Below are 17973 nucleotides of genomic sequence, written 5' to 3'. Positions count from 1 at the left end.
TAAAAAACTGTACAGGCTGTCAGATTTGTTCATATTCCGTTTTTTAAAATTAAGGGTTTTGTTTTGTTGAAGTGTATCCTACTTAAAGAGACTCTTGGCAAGTCTATTATTTCATGTAAAACGCTTCCTTTAGGCTCTTCAGCTCCTGCTCTTTAGTTATATTTTTCCAGTCTCCTGGAAGATCTGCTGCTTTAGCACCATACGTTCTAGCTAACTGGTCATTGAATGATTTGAAAACAAATTTCCAGTAATCAGAAGCATCAATCCTGGGATCAGGCTGAATGTGCCAGTCTGGGTAGTAATGGTGGTAATCTTTGTAGGGATGAAATTTCCCATCTGTGGCTGCAGTTCAGAATTCACGATTGGAAACCACATCAGAGGAGCATATGGAATGCTCAAGCTTTGTGAATCACAGTCCCTGAAGTTCCCTAACACTTTGGGTCGATGGATTGATACAAAATGCTCTTTATGGTCAGTGCCTCCTGCTTCACAGGGGGCTTCACAGAATGGACACTGCTTCCCACAGCCAAACACTTGCTTGAAGATCTCATCCTGGGGTTTCACTGACAGGCTGGAGAGTTTGGTTTCAAGTTCCAAATGATTAAACTGGGTTAAGATTTGTTGTTCCAGCTCCAGAAGGAAGATTTCAATGTTACCAGAAAGCTGCCCAATTTTTGCTGTGTTTTTAAACTGTACTCCAACTAAGCTATTGCTGGAAATGACCAGGTCCTGCTGCAGCTCTTTGCAAAAGCTGTCTAAAAAGGCAGAAACTGTCTTATTGTTTTTGTTTATGGAGTTTTTCAGAACTCCCTTGATTTTATTTATTATTCTGGATAGAATCCCTTTCTCCAAATCTCTCAAACTTGCCTTCCCTCCATAGTGGTCTATCAGACATCTCTGTATCCAGGATTTGACAAACTCTTCATAGTTACTTATGTATTTCACATAGTTGTCAAAGTTCATCTCTTCCAGCAGCTTCTTTAGCAAAAAGAACTGAAAGAAGCTTTGGCTGGCGTATTCCAGGGCCTGTTCACTGCTGAGAAAATTGTCAACTATTTCTAGTCCGAGCCTTTTGTTGACATAACCCACCAGGGCAGGTTTGAGACACTGATCACAGAAATTCCTCGCCCTTGTTTGGCTTTCATTCTTTTCCAAATAGAGATCAGTAAATATGGAGAAATAATGAGGTTTCAGCTTCTCTAGACGTTGCTGAGGATCGTTTTCTTTGATAAAATCTTCATGCATCTTCTGAAATGCCCAAGCCGCTTCCCCCAAAACGTGAAGCTTCAGGTCAACTTCAAACAAAGGAGAAGTGTGAAGTTTCTCAATATCCTCCTCTTTTAACCTCTCATTAAGCATATGCAGCAGTTCTCCACAATAGGTTTCATCATAGTCTGTTTTGGATTTAACTTTTTCTTCCATGTATTTCTTGCATTCATTCATTCAAGATAGAGCATGCTCTTCAGTTTTACAGTAACATGCCTGTGAGAAGTATTCTACAACTGCTCTGGTCCATTTTAGGTTTAAGTATTCCTTCTTCATTGTGAAAGACTTCATTCTATAATCCAGCAGGCTTTTTGCATGTTGTAGTATCTGTCTGACAGCACCCCCTCTGTGCTTCAGATCCTTTCTCAGCTGGAGATCCATTTCTTGAACAACTTGACGTTTCTGTAAAGTACTGAGCTTTAACTCTGACAAGGTTTCTCGCCACATCGTTTCAAATTCTTTTTTCAGTTTCTCATGGTCTAGTTTATCTTCTCTGTTTTGGCATTCAGCCAAGAGTCTGTCAACTTCCCCTTCAATTTTCTGCTTGTACTCAGACTGGATATTGTCTATCTTGTGCTGTCCTCTTCGTATTCGAATTGCTTCCTTACAGTTACTGGTTGAATAATTTTCAAGTTCTCTTTTGAGGCTATTTGTGCTCCTTTTGACATCTTCTCTGTACTTTTCTATCAGGTTCAAATTTGGAGCTTCACCTTTAAAATACTGTTCTAAGTTATTCAAGAGCTTCTGTTCTCCCTGCTGTAGTTCCCCTTTTGCTTCCATTTTTAAGCTGTGAAAGAGATCACCCTCTAGTGTCTCTGGCAGCTGATTCTGGATAAAAGTTTCTTTTTCAGATATCCAGAGATACATCTCCTTGCGGAAACCCCATTCCCATTCAGAATGCTTCATAGACAGCTGGTTATAGGCTTCAGCTACAAGGCTATTTCTAAAGCTAAAGATGAAGTTCTCATGTTTCACTGACTTCCACAGGCTCTTCAACCATACAATAAAATCAGGAATATCCTTTCCAGCTCTTTTCCGTGAATGGTTCTCTATGAATTCAAACAGGTATTTCTTTAGCTCACACACACTCTCACTGTAGCCAGTGTTTACAGGAACCATGGAAGGGACTCCATGCCACAAGCCAGGCATGTACCAATTGTGTTTTTCTGGGTCATACTCCATAATATCAGAAAATGCCATTTCCCTGCTTTGCTTTTCCATGCTTGCTGCAGCTTTGGTCATTTCATTCAGCTGCTCCAGGAGGTGTTTCCTGTCCCTCATGTTTTGATCATGAGCAGACACATCACTGACATTCTGATGCACAAACTGGCAGTTTGGCTGTTGTCCTATTTCCTCCATTCTGAGAAATGCATGGGCCACAATTTGCAGAACATCCTTCATTTCTTTGGCATTCTCCATGGCCATGTTAACGATGGTATGTCACTCAGTCCAATCACCAGGGTGGCCAGCTCATTGTCATGTTGATAACTGTCTTCCAGTGCTGTTAGTTCAGGGGCCTTCAGACCTTCAGTGTCTATCACCAGGATGAAATCACAGCCAAGCAGCTCCTGAACAGCTTCTGTAACTTTAATGAGCGTCATGAAGGCTCCTCGCATACATCGACCGCTACTCACTGCAAAATGCAGGCCAAACTTGGTGTTGAGAAGGGTGGATTTCCCAGTGCTCTGCACTCCCAGCACTGTTATAACCACCATTTTGGAGCCATCCCCTAGTCTGATATGGAGATGAGTTAGAACATCTACTACCCAGTTCATGGGGATGTTGGCGGCATCTCCATCGATCAGCTCCACAGGAAACCCTTCCAGCGTCAGGTCAGCTGTTGTGCATGGGAGATGGGAGAATTGTCTTTGGCTTTCTTCCATTTTCCCTTCTTTAACCTTTGAGCATTCAGCTTCATAGAACTGCCCAAGCTCACGCATGAAATGCTCTACCCCCAAGGAACTATCAGATATTAATTTATCTAATTCCTCCAGCTGTTTTCTGTCCACTCCTGGAGTTTCACATTTCTCTTTATATTCTGCCTGCATTTTAGAAAGATTCCTCCTAGCAATATTATCCAGGCTAAATTTCATCCATTTCAGAAAGTAATGTTTCTCCACTGTAGGCAAGTGTTCTATTCCATTGATAAACTTAGTCAAACCATTAGTACGGTCACACTGATTCCACTGTCTGCGTATCTCTAACCATTTCTGTTTCAGCTCAGATTTATAGTCTTCAGTGGCCACGTCCCCTTGCCTTTTCATTCGGCACATCTCTTTTTCCAATTTAGCCAAGTTTTTCCATTGGTCTCCTCGCAGGCTCAGCATTTCCCTTTTGTATTTTGCCCCATCTCTTATTTCTGCAGTGATTTCCTCAGTATATTTCCTCGCACACCGACATGCCTGACAGTTCTCATCCACCTGGATGAGGTCATGTGCCGTCACAGCCATGGCTTCCAAACTCACTGTCTTCAGAGATGAATTCACTATGATTCCTATGGTGGACTGCACCTTTTTCACAAATCCTGCATTATTCATGGTACTATCTTTCACCAGTAGCTGTGATTTGCTCAGTTTCAACACTGAGGCCAGCTTATTAAGAAATCCCAGACTTTCTTTGGGTTTCTTATTCTTGCAGTTGAGGATGAAGTAATATTTACAGCTGGATTCTTTCAGAGATGATAACAGCGCGTATTCTCTCTCACCGATGCTCTCGGTAACTATGAACACTGCGGAGGAGACCTCTGCTAAAAAGCTAAACTGTAGCCAGTGGGACTCAATGTCTCCACGCAGATTTGTAACTGCAATGGGTTCTGGGAAAAGATCAGAATTTTCCGTCCCCCCAGGGAAATACCAGGATATCTCAATCAGCCCATCTGCAATTTCCCGAGGGAAGTTCCCAGACTCCATGTCCCGATGGATAAAGAAATCGTGGTGCTGCTGGGAGGGGCTGAGAACCTCATTGAGGAGTTGGGACTTAGAGAAGCTGCAGCTCCCCATCCGCACAAAGGAAATGGTTGGCATTGACGTGAGCACCAAGCTCTCCTCTCTGAACCCTCTGCTCTCTGCCAGGGAGCGCGGCCTCCACTTCCTCACAATGTCCCTCATGGCCCACAGTAGTAGGGTGCCCTTGGGGGTGTTGAGGGCGGGTAGCAGCAGAGGAAGGGGAAACGGGCACATGGACATTTTTAACAGGATCTCCTGCTGTAGGAAACTGTCTGAGCAAAGCAGAACAGCACAGAGAACATCGAGGGGGTTTAGAGAATCAATAGTGTCCATTTCATTTTGGGAAAGAAAATCCTCTGTCATATCCAGATCTTTCTCATCATCCTCATTTTCTTCATCAGGATTTTGAACAAGGCTTGTGTTTCTGGCCATCACATTCAGAGCCATCACCTTCCTTAGGAAGTCCCCAGGTAAATCTGTTAATGACTTAGGAGTGGTGTTCTCTGTACTTTCTAGACTGATTTCCAGGACATTCCTTAGCTTTAGCTTGCTGTCTCTGTGCTGATCCAGGTTTAAATTTGAGAGAACTTCCAGAAGTGTTTCTTTTCACTGCAGAAAGACATTAAAGTGTGAATGCACAATTCAGAGTTTGAAATTGTTTCAGTTACATATTTCAATTTTCTGGGGTTTTTTTGTTTTCGTTTTTTTGATGGAGAACCAGTCCTTCATTTTAATTTCAGGAAAGAGACAGAAATGTGATGAGAATTGCATTATAGAAGAGAACTAAACAGGAAGTGATAGGTGCTTAGTTTACTAATTTAGAGTTAAACTGCAATTTAACAATATGCTCTGATAATGAGGTGTTACAGCAGAGCACAGCTCACAGCATGTGTTCAGTGGTGCCCTTCCCCCACTTTGCTCCATCCTGCTGCTGCTCCCGGGACCCTCACCCTAGCTGTGCAGAGCGGGGGTAGGGGGTGCTGATGTCAGGGTGTCCCCCTGCCTCTGTACCCCACCTCCACAGAGCAGGGGCGAGGGGACATGACAGCCTGATTCAGGAGGACTGGGAGCTGCTGAAGTCTACTCTATGGTAAGGGCCTGCCTTTCTTAAAGAGACAATGCACTGATTCTGAGATTTCCCCAGCAGCAAGCTCACAGTCTCTCTCTCACACACACACACACACACTCACTCACTCTCTCTCTCTCTCTCTCTCTATTTCACACTCACCTCCCAACACATACTTGTATTATTGTTGCTGTTACTTCTTGGTACTTCCTGTAATGCGCATATAGTCTCTGTAATTTTATTTTATTTTCAAGTGTGTTATTTTAGTGTTTTGACTGGTCTATACATTTCATAATTTTTATTTCTCTTACACTTTAAATTTAATTCTTTGAGTCGTGAGTTCTAAACTGTCTAACCTGTCCTGGCTGGAGCAATTGTCCCTATGGTAACTATATATTAGGCTTTTTGTTTCTACTGGTGGTGAGCATCCTCACATAACTGGTGCACATAACAAAATGTATTGCTCACTGGATGGAAAAAAAAGAGGGAACATGCCAGCAGGGCAGGTGCGGCACTGCCCAAATGTCAGGTCAAAACTTAGTCAAACCATTAGTACGGTCACAGTGATTCCGCTGTCTGCGTATCTCTAACCATTTCTGTTTCAGCGCAGTTTATAGTCTTCAGTGGCCATATCCCCTTGCCTTTTCATTCGGCACATCTCTTTTTCCAATTTAGCCAAGTTTTTCCATTGGTCTCCTCGCAGGCTCAGCATTTCCCTTTTGTATTTTGCCCCATTTCTTATTTCTGCAGTGATTTCTTCAGTATATTTGCTCGCACACTGACATGCCTGACAGTCCTCATCCACCTGGATTCCTAGGTCATGTGCCGTCACAGCCATGGCTTCCAAACTCACTGTCTTCAGAGATGAATTCACTATGGTTTCTATGGTGGACTGCACCTTTTTCACAAATCCTGCGTTATTCATGGTACGATCTTTCACCAGTAGCTGTGATTTGCTCAGCTTCAACACTGAGGCCAGCTTATTAAGAAATCCCAGACTTTCTTTGGGTTTCTTATTCTTGCAGTTGAGGATGAAGTAATATTTAGAGCTGGATTCTTTCAGAGATGATAACAGTGCGTATTCTCTCTCATCGATGCTCTCGGTAACTATGAACACTGCGGAGGAGACCTCTGCTAAAAAGCTAAACTGTAGCCAGTGGGACTCAATGTCTCCACACAGATTTGTAACTGCAAGGGGTTCTGGGAAAAGATCAGAATTTTCCGTCCCCCCAGGGAAATACCAGGATATCTCAATCAGCCCATCTGCGATTTTCCGAAGGAAGTTCCCAGACTCCATGTCCCGATGGATAAAGAAATCGTGGTGCTGCTGGGAGGGGCTGAGAACCTCATTGAGGAGTTGGGACTTGGAGAAGCTGCAGCTCCCCATCCGCACAAAAGAAATGGTTGGCATTGACGTGAGCACCAAGCTCTCCTCTCTGAACCCTCTGCTCTCTGCCACGGAGTGCAGCCTCCACTTCCTCACAATGTCCCTCATGGCCCACAGTAGTAGGGTGCACTTGGGGGTGTCAAGGGTGGGTAGCAGCAGAGGAAAGGGAAACTGGCACATGGACATTTTTAACAGGATCTCCTGCTGTAGGAAACTGAGCAAAGCAGAACAGCACAGAGAACATCAAGAGATTGCAGAGAAACTTTCATCTCAGTGTCACTAAAACAGAAAGTGCCATCAATATGCAGTTTCTCCTCATAATCACCCATTTCTTCTGCAGGAGCCTTGTGCCCAATGCTTGTATTTCTGGCCGTCCCATTCAGAGCCATGACCTTCCTCAGGAAATGCCAAGGTAAATCACCTAATGCCTCTGGAATCCTGTTCTTGATGCTTTCTGGGCAGATCTCCAGGACATCCCTCAGCCTGATCTTGATGCTTCTGTGCTTCTCCAGGTTTAATCGGGACAGAACATCTTGAAATGCTTTACTTCTTTCTGCAGAAGGAAGTTAAAACAAACCAAAATTTCAGAGTAGAAAATGGTGACTTTATATACAGTTTACTCATTCCATAGACAGCCTGATGTTTGTCATTTAAAGAAAAGCAGTACCCAGTAAGTAACAGATGACTTATACATCCTGAGGTCAATTCTTCTCTTACTTATATTGGTATAACAAAAATGAAGCCAATGGGATTACTTCTATGCAAATAAAACATAGTTCTGGCCCACTTTGAACTCCACTAGGTTGGTTTGCATTGTTTGATCCCAATCCTTATCCTCAGCGCAGTGCAGAGTCCACTTTAAAATGGCTTAAGTGGCCAACCGAGAATTTCCTAGAAAATCTTCCAGTATAACCAGCTCTATGACATCCCAGCTCACAGCTACTGGAGGAGGGGACATAGACTCAGGACCCTGTCTCTGTGGTGATCCCAGAAGCTGGAATGACCCCTTGGCTGCTCTAAGCTGCTGCTCAGGATCAGACTGGTGCCTGGCAGTCTGAGGATCAGGTGGCTGTGATGGTAGCCTACACCCCTCACCCTGAGCTATGCTGGGCATCAATGGCTCATCTGGAGGATCTGACCCTTTATTTCCGTTTCAGCAGTCAGTGCAGATTACGCCTTCTGGGAAGACTTATTTTTGATTTTCTTCATATCTTCCTCCATCTCTTTGCTGTGACATGTCTTTTACAGGTGTAGCTAACAGCACTGTGGCTTTGCTTACCTCCCAGCGACCAAATCAGTCCCTTCACTCACGCTACTTTCTCTGTCCTTTTGGGGAGCTGTGAGTACTGTCATTACTTACAAAGCAAATTTACCCACACTGCAACATGGGGAGCTAATGCTAAGACACCTCCAGGCAAGTCCTGGTACGGTAATGTCTCCAGTGCAGTGTTAGGGTATTTGGACCTGATAAACAATTAACCCGTTTATTATGTGTTATAGAGGCATTATTAAGGTCACAAGAGCAAACTATTCCACTGCACAGGAAAGATAGGAAGAATGGCAAGAGACCACCCTGGCTTAATCAGGAGATCTTCCATGATCTAAAAATAAAAAAAGTGTCCTACAAAAAGTGGAAACTAGGTCAAATTACAAAGGATGAATTCAAACAAACAACACAAGTATGTAGGGGCAAAATTAGAAAGGCCAAGGCACAAAAGGAAATCAAACAAGCTAGAGACATAAAGGGTAACAAGAAAACATTCTACAAATACATTAAAAGCAAGAGGAAGACAAAGGACAGAGTAGGCCCATTACTCAAATGAAGACAAAAAAGCAATAACAGAAAATGTGGAAATGGCAGATGTGCTTAATGACTTCTTTGTTTCGGTTTTCACCAAGAAGGTTGGTGGTGATTGGACGCCTAACATAGTGAACACCAGTGAAAATGGGGTAGGTTCAAAATATGGAAAGAGCAAGTTGAAAATTACTTAGACAAGTGAGATGTCTTCAAGTCACTAGAGCCCAATGAAGTGCATCCTAGAATACACAAGGAGCTGACTGAGGAGATATCTGAGCCATTAGCTATTATCTTTGAAAAGCCATGGAAGACGGGTGATATTCCAGAAGCCTGGAAAAGGGCACATATAGTGCCTATCTATAAAAAGGGAAATAAGGACAACCCAGGGAATTACAGACCAGTCAGCTTAACTTCTGTACCCGGAAAGATAATGGAGCAAATAATGAAGGAATCAATTTGCAAACATCTAGAAGATAATAAGGCGATATGTAATAGTCAGCATGGATTTGTCAAGAACAAATCATATCAAACCGACCCGATAGTTTTCTTTGACAGGGTGATGGCCTTGTGGATGGGGGGAAGCGGTAGATGTGGTATATCGAGACTTTAGTAAGGCATCTGATATAGTCTCAAATGACCTTCTCATTAAAAAACTAGGGAAATACAACCTAGATGGAGCTATTATAAGGTTGGTGCATAACTGGTTGGATAACCATTCCCAGAGTAGTTATCAATGACTCACAGTCATGCTGGAAGGGCATAACGAGTGGGGTTCTGCAAGAATCAGTTCTGGGTCTAGTTCTGTTCAATATATTCATCAATGATTTAGATAATGGCATAGAGAGTACACTTATAAAATTTGCAGACGATACCAAGGTGGGAGGAGTTGCAAGTGCTTTGGAGGATAGGATTCTAATTCAAAATGATCTAGACAAACTGGAGAAATGGTCTGAGGTAACTAGGACGAAATTCAATAAGAACAAATGCAAAATATTCCACTTAGGAAGGAACAATCAGTTGTACATGTACAAAATGGAAAATGACTGCCTGGGAAGGATTACTGCAAAAAGGGATCTAGAGGTCAGAGTGGACCACAAGCTAAATATGAGTTAACAGTGTAAGACTGTTGCAAAAAAAGCAAACATCACTCTGGGATGTATTAGCAGGAGTGTTGTAAGCAAGACATTCAAAGTAATTCTTCTGCTCCAGTCCACGTTGATTATGCCTCAGCTGGAGTATTGTGTTCAGTTCTGGGTGCCACATTTCAGTAAAGATGTGGACAAATTGGAAAAAGTCCAGAGAAGAGCAACAAAAATGATTAAAGATCTAGAAAACATGACCTATGAAGGAAGATTGAAAAAAATGGGTTTATTTAGTCTGGAAAAGAGAAGACTGAGAAGGGACATAATAACAGTTTTCAAGTACCTAAAAGGTTGTTATAAGGAGGAGGAAGAAAAATTATTTTCCTATCCTCTGATGATTGGACAAGAAGCAATTGGCTTAAATTGCAGCAAGGGAAGTTTAGATAGGAAGTTTTTCCTAATGTCCGAACTGCCAGGGTGGTTAAGCACTGGAATAAATTGCCTAGGGAGGTTGTGGAATCTCCATCATTGGAGATTTTTAAGAGCAGGTTAGTCAAACACCTGTCAGGGGTGTTCTAGAGGGTGCTTGGTCCTGCCATGAGTGCAGGGGACTGGACTTGATGACCTCTCGAGGTCCCTTCCAGTCCTATGATTCTATAATGAAGCACCAGCTCTGCTTTAGTTTAGGTTGAGAAGCCCTTTCTACTTAAATGTTAATTCTTCTAAGTGCTGTAAGATCTGCATGCTTACTTGGACCGTCTTGAAATTTGTTGTCTCATGGGGGAACAGGATAGGGTTAGTGGCCCAAATTTTGGGGTCATTTGAGCAAGGAGTTCCCTAGACACAGCTCATCAAAAACACAGCATTTTGCAAAATCAGCAGTCTTATAATGGAGGGGATTGTGCACCACAGAGCTCAACATCCCCTCCTTGATCTCAGTCACTCAGCATTTATTTCAGCCAGTGTGTGGCACTCACTGCCCGTTTGAGGAAGCAATACTGAAAACATCTATTAAAGGAAACGTTTGGCTTTCTAGAACACTGCATGCAAACACTCATGAGCCAAAGATATTGAAACGTGCATGTGCTGTGAGCCTAGGCAAGAGTCCTTCCAGACAGTCCACTCTCACAGTAGCTGGATGGCTCAACTACATTTGAGCCCTACTCTACTCCACAGAATTAACAACCTTCCTCAGAATACCATCCTTGCCACCATGGATGTCACTTTCCTATACACCAATATCCCCCACAATGACAGGATAGCTGCCTGCCCCAAATATTTAAAAGACAGTGGACAACCATCAATTATCCATCCCAAACACAGAGCCAAACTCATCCATTTCATCCTCACCTGTCATAGTTTTACCTTCAACAATAAACATTTTGTGCAAAGCATGAAAACAGTCAGGGATACTAGGATGGCTCCCCAATATGTTAACTTCTTCATGGGTCATCCTGAAGAAGAATTTCTGGAGAAGTGCATCATGAAACCAGTGATATACCTGAGAAATTTTCATCCTATGGGAAGACAGCTTAAACTCCCTCAGACTTCCACCACAACTTCAACAACCACCACCCATCCGTTAAACTCTCTCTGGAGCTTTCCCACACTAGCATCAACTTCTGGACACCACAATCAGCTTCAACAATGGAACCCTACAGACAACCATATACAAGAAACCCATGGATCACCACACCTACCTTCATAGATCTAGTAACCACCCCAACCATACCATGAAATATGTTCTTGACAGCCAGGCACTCAGATACCACAGAATGTGCTCTGAGGAGAAAGTAAGTGATGTATACCTTAATGAAGGGATAGCCTATTTTTTGTCAAGGTCCAAATTTCTTGGTCAAGGTATAGTCAAGGTCCAGACTCCAAAAAAAATGCTTAAAAACCCATAATGATAATAAACAAATAAAAACATTTTGGGGTCCATTCAAAAGCATCTCACAGTCCGGATTTGGCCCATGGTCCACCTATTGACTATCCCTGGCTTAACACGCTTGTTGTCGATATTGTGAAGGCCAAGACTATAACAGTGGTCAAAAAAGACCTAGGTAAATTGATGGAAGATAGGTCCATCAATGGCTATTAGCCAGGATGGGGAGGGATGGTGTCCCTAGCCTCTCTTTGCCAGAAGTTGGGAATGGGTGACAGGGGATGGATCACTTGATGATTACCTTTTTTATTCATTCCCTCTGAAGCACCTGGCATTGGCCTCTCTCAGAAGACAGAATACTGAGCTAGATGGACTTTGGTCTGACCCAGTATGGCCGTTCTTATATTCACTTAAAACCACCTTCACCAAACAAGGACACTCCATCAGAGAAGTAGATTGCATCATGCAACAGGCCACCCAAATACCCCAGGAGAACCTGCTTCAATACAGAAATAAACCCCCTTCTGCCTGCATACCCCTATTTGTCACCTACCACCCCACACTGGAACCCATGCAGTAAAGCTAGTGTTACCACCAATGGGTGTAAACAACTACAACCCATACTCAATGGGTACCCCATCATGAAAGAAATATTTCAAGAATCATCTCTTCTGGTCTTCGAACAATCTCTTCAAACTCATTGTTGCGCTGGTTTGAGGGATGTGTATACCCCATTATGTGATCAAACTAATTGCAACCATATTATGTGCATTCTGCCAATATGAATTAATGAAATAGAACACCACATAGTTAAGGGTTAATTTGGAGACAGGCTTTTAGAAGCGAGGTCATATCTAGCTGATAGTTTTTGCTAATCAGAATGGGAGGAGGGGACAGACAAGTAAACAACTGAGACTGAAAACCTTGGTGGTTGGAAAACTTTGAATCTAGGCACCTCTGATATGAAAAGTTTACTGAAAGTTAGAAAAGAGTTGGGGTCATTATGACCTGTGTGTTTTGTAGAAGTTAGTTATAAAAGATTAGCTAATAAAGTATATTGTGGAGCAGTCCTCTGAAGCCATCTTGAGACACTTTTTTCTGACACCCTTTCTCCCCGGTGGGTGAGCAACTGGTCACTGCAAACCAGCTGTTAATTACTCAATACCGTTCCAGATGTTAGGGAAAATATCTGGGATGTTCTAAACCTATTGCTTATGTCTCTGTATGCTTAAATCTAATAAACTGAATGTTAGATAAGACCATACTTACTTGCATTTAATCCTTGATCAGACCGAACTTCTGTGTTCCTATTGATTGATTCCTGACACTGCATGGAATGAAATAGTTAAGTTGCCCCTGCTGTGGGTTCTGAAAACCCCAGGTAACACTCGTCATCAAGAGGAAGCTCCCCACAGACCAGGACACACCCACTCAAAGCAGCACCAGACTCTGCCAGAACTATAGATGCAAAACTTGCAGACATATCTCCATTACTATAATGATCAACACTCCACACAAAACACCTTTCAAGATCCCAGGATCTTATACATGCCTATCACATGTAGCATACTTCATCCAGTGCACTAAATGCCCAAATAATGATTATATGGATGAAACAGATAACCACTATAAACTCAAATGAATATACACAGGAAAATGATAAAAGACAAAAACACCCTATCACCTGTGGGTGAACACTTTTCATAAAGTAATCACTCTATATCTGACATATCAGTCCCAATCCTCAAAAGAAACTTGCACAGCATTTTCAAAAGAAGAACCAGAGAGCTTAAATTCATTACTCTGCTGGACACCAAATCGTGGATCATGGACATCATGGATTGAACAGACACACTAGATTTATGGTTTATTAAAACAATCTGTAATCCACTAACCCCTTCTTTTTTTCCTATGATTGCAGAGGTGCTAATGGCCCATTCTACTTTGAATGGTCCCTTACAATATGTGCTAACTACTTATGCTAAACAATCTGTTCCATCTTGCATTTTGCTCTGACATTGGGAGTAATGTTCCCAGACCTGAAGAAGACCTCTTTATGACTCAAAAGCTTGTCACTCTCACCAACACAAGTTGGTCTAAGAAAAGATATTACCTCACCCACATTGGCTTTCTAATATCCTGGGATCTACCCAGCTACAACTACACTGCAGACAACCCTATGCTTGGCAGAAATCTGAGAATAATCTCTAGGAATATTGACAGGTTTCAGAGTAACAGCCGTGTTAGTCTGTATTCGCAAAACGAAAAGGAGTCCTTGTGCCACCTTAGAGACTAACCAATTTATTTGAGCATGAGCTTTCGTGAGCTAAAGCTCACTTCATTGGATGCATTCAGTGGAAAATACAGTGAGGAGATTTATATACACACAGAACATGAAAAAATGGGTGTTATCATACACACTCACTTAAGATGACCTATTACCAGCAGGAGAGCGGGGGGGGGGGGGGGGGAGAAAACCTTTCTTGATAACTGCTGGAAATGGCCCACCTTAATTATCACTACAAAAGGTTTTCTCCCACCCCCCCACCCCCCCAGGTAATTATCATTTTCTGCGGTATCTCCTGCTGTTCTTGTGACACAGTGCCCTCTGGTGGGAAAAAGGTGGAATGCAGCAACATTTTGGCAGAAGCTTTTTTTTCTACACAAAAAATTAAAGATATGCATGGCTCATTAATTATGCATGCCTACAGTAGTACAGAATTCCTCCAGGAGTAATGTTTGGAGAAAACCTGATTTCACAACAGCTGTTCCTTTGTAGAAGGTTTTCTTCTTTGATGAAACACAAATGCTTCATGATTTAAAAAATCCCATTCCCCATGCACCAAGTGAACCCTCCAAGGGTTGAAATGCAGTAACATTCAAGTTCAAAATCTTGGTCTTTATCTTCAAGGTGCTCAATGGCCTTGGCCTAGTGTATCTAAAAAATCAACTAACGCTACAGGACAAAGACTGTGGTCAACATTTACTCTTGTCTGCCACAATGAAATGGAATTCTTTACAAGGGTAAAGCTCATCTAGGTAGGAGACAGAGTTTCCTTGAAAAGGTGACCAATAATTTAAATCTGATTGAATATCAGATTAGGAGTGAGCAGAGGGATTCAAAGAGGAAAGTGATGGGTTCAAATCAACAGGTAGAGAACGTGCTTTTTTAGCAGCTCAACCTCAATACATTATTTGTTTAAAAAAATGCTTATGGATACACTGGACACAGAAATATTTTGGATTGCTTTTTCCCAAAATTGGCTTTTCTGAATTGTTTGGGATATATACTCAATGTGTGTCCACCTCAGATACCCATCCTACCTGACCTTCAATGAAATTGATGAGTTCAACATTAAAAATTAAACATTGTTTTAAAACTAAGTATTTTAAATACTTGTGGCACCTCAGAGACTAACCAATTTATTTATATGCTCAAATAAATTGGTGAGTCTCTAAGGTGCCACGAGTCCTCCTTTTCTTTTTGCGAATACAGACTAACACGGCTGCTACTCTGAAACCTATTTTACATACCTTATTCTTCCTCTATAATGTGGTCATGGCCTTTCCAGTGTGCAGTAAATCAGCTACTGAAATTGCGAACTGATGGTAGTTGGCTTATTTAGGCACATTATGGTGCCTTTCCCCAGTCCTCAAGTCCATGCAGTTCCATCCCCCCTCTTGAGTCAAATGAGCTTGGGGAGGAGAGAAACTACGGAGACAACCCAGAAACTCAGCTGAGGGGGACTGGGGCATGCAGCTCTAATGAGGACCTGCAGATTCTAATGGTGTCATCAATCACACGTTGTGGATTTTTTATATATTTTCACTCTAGACATTAGTAGTATACAGCTCGATAGGATTCATCAATATATATATTTTTACAGGTTTCCACACCCTCTTTTGTCCTCCAGTTTCATATGTTGACACATACACATTTGGCACTGTTGACCATTTTTGAAGAAAAAAAAAGTATTTTTTCCTTTTCACGAGGCATATTTATTAGAGATGACCTGAAGAAGTCTTCTTCTGAAAGCAGTGAAATTGAGAAAGCCTTTACAAAATACATACACCACAGGAAGCTGAGTATTTTGTACATTGTGCAAAATGTGTTTTGCCAGGGGAAAAAAGACAAATGATTATTTTAAATACAAAGCATATGGTTCTCTTTAAAACCATGGAGATAAACTGCAAGTTACCATCCAGGCATGGCAAATGTACCCTGGGAAAACACAATTCTTTTGGGAGGCTTTTGAGGATGCTATCAAAAAGTCCACAGGTTTCTGCTGGTGGATTTAAATGTTTTAGCACCCAAAGCCTACAGGTTAAGAACAAGCATTTCTCCCCCAGACTGGCCCTATGTATACACCTTGAAAAAAACATAAAAGTAGTAATTTTTTTAACAATCCTCAGCCATTTTAAAAAAAGAGCATCCCCCTGATGAGCATGTCTAGCCATGTACACAGAAACCTAGCTCTTTTGAAACTCCTCATCAAAGCCAGACCGCATCAAAGGAAGGTTATTCTGTGCTCAGCCTCTGACAACCTGGTAGTGGCCAGCTCAGAAATAGCACTCAACTCTGTAAAAGGAAAAGTCCCCCAGAAACCCTAACAAGCAAGCATGCTAAAAAGAAAATGGGGGATTAGTAAAACACTGAGCTATTAAAAAAACCTGTTCCTCAAAAGCATAAAAGATGATTGTAAAACAGGTCAGGGGTTTTATCAAACCTTTGTTGAGCTTTGCTGTCAGGCCTTTTAAATAAAATGGTTGAAAAATTGTACCTCGTTCCTAGCCATCAGCTAGAACAAACACGCCTCTAGTGATGAAACATGCCTCTAGTGATGAAGAAAATATCAGAACCACACCTCCTCACCAATTGGATTCAGAGATGAAAGACGTTCTTCAAAGATCCAGTTTATCAGACTATGAAAAGGCTAAACTTTACGAGAGGGTCCTACAAAGGTATCTGGTATTGGCCAAGAAGGGTGAAGAAAAAAGACTAAAATAAGTCTCTTTCTCCCAGAGTAAGAGGAGCAGGGGGCTGGGCTCATGGCAAAAAGGCGGAGGGTCATGGCCCCTTGGCCTCCCCATCTTCCAGCATCCCTGTCACCATGTGGTCATTTTCTGGCAGGGGCATGCCTATGGACAGAACTCTAAGGCTTTCAAGCCATGTGTAGGGCAGCTTGTGTTTGGAACAAAGGAAGCACAGGCTGCATGGCAAAAGACTATAAAAGGCAGCTGCATCTTCTCCATTTTGTCTTCAGTCCTGCTTCTTATCTCTGGATGAACTTTGCTACAAAATGAAGCTCTGAACAAAGGACTGAATGACCCATCCTAGCTGGGGTTGCGTTCCAGAGGGACATTCAAGCCAGCAAACTCACAAGTACTGATAGGAGCCTGATATATGGACTTTCAAATCTTTGTATATATGTAACTGCTTTACCATTTAACATCTATCTTCTTGTTCTTTCTTTTTTCTTTATAATAAACCTGGCTGGCAGAGTGGTATTTTGGGTAGTATCCAAACCTATACTGGCCTGGTGACATGGCTGACCCTTTGGGGTCAGAAGAACATTTTGTATATTTGAGCAGAGTTTTTAGATAACTTCTCACTGTACTGGACCTAGGTGTTGATTGGGAGCCAGAGACTGGAATGCAATAAAGGGGGCGGTGTGATTTATTTTTTGCTTCTTGATAACCAGTGTGGGGGGATCAGAAGCACAGTTTGTGACTGGCTGGGGAGTTTAACTTCAGTGTTACCCACCAGTCTTGGGAGTATCTGCTCTCCCCTTTGCAGCCTGCCCTGACATTGGCATTTCCAGTGAGGGGTTCCCCTCGCACTGCTGGTCACACCCCGTTTGGACTGTACCAGTTAGTCACCATGCCTTTTGGTTTCTGTGGGGCCGCAGCCACATTTCAGTGACTTACGGACAGGCTGCTGCAATCCCACCACCTATATGCAGCAGCCTACATAGACAATATAGTTGTGGACAGCCTCATGTGGGAAGAACATCTCCAACATCTCACAACCATCTTGCAAGCTATAGGGGAAGCTGGACTCACCACCAACCTAGTCAAGTGCCATCTTGGGCAGCGAGAGGTAACATAGTTGGGGTACACTGTGGGCCGAGGTACCCTACACCCCCAGTTGGATAAAGTACAAGCCTTAGGGGACTGCCCGGCCCCTATGACAAAAAGGCAGGTAAGCCAAGTCTTGGGCCTAGCAGGATACTATCGCTACTTTGTGCCAAACCTTGCAACACTCGTGTCACCCTTACCCGACCTAAAAAGAGCTTCCAGCTTCACAAGATACAGTAGACAGCAGAGTGTGAGAGAGCCTTCCTGGAACTGAAGGATCGACTAACTAGGGAGCCCATCCTATTCCACCCAAACTTTGACAGAGCCTTCATATTACAGACTGGCGTGTCAGAAGTGGGATTGGGAGCAGTGTTGTCCCAAGAAGCTAAGGGAGAGGAGCATCCAGTCCTTTATTTGAGCAGGAAGTTGTTTCCCTGAGAGCAGAAGTATTCAACGATAGAAAAGG

The 17973-nt window shown here is 42.6% G+C and overlaps 1 pseudogene; it reads right to left on the bottom strand.

Annotated features, from left to right (window-relative positions):
- Nucleotides 1-106: 106 nt before the first annotated feature.
- On the bottom strand, nt 107-10901 carry LOC140913812 (up-regulator of cell proliferation pseudogene; annotated as a pseudogene).
- Between the last annotated feature and the right edge of the window lie 7072 nt (nt 10902-17973).

The sequence above is a fragment of the Lepidochelys kempii genome, chromosome 6 (genome assembly GCF_965140285.1).
Source record: "Lepidochelys kempii isolate rLepKem1 chromosome 6, rLepKem1.hap1, whole genome shotgun sequence".
Taxonomy (NCBI): domain Eukaryota; kingdom Metazoa; phylum Chordata; order Testudines; family Cheloniidae; genus Lepidochelys; species Lepidochelys kempii.
Note: the sequence above shows the minus strand (reverse complement) of the source record. Positions and strands in the feature narration are given on the sequence as shown.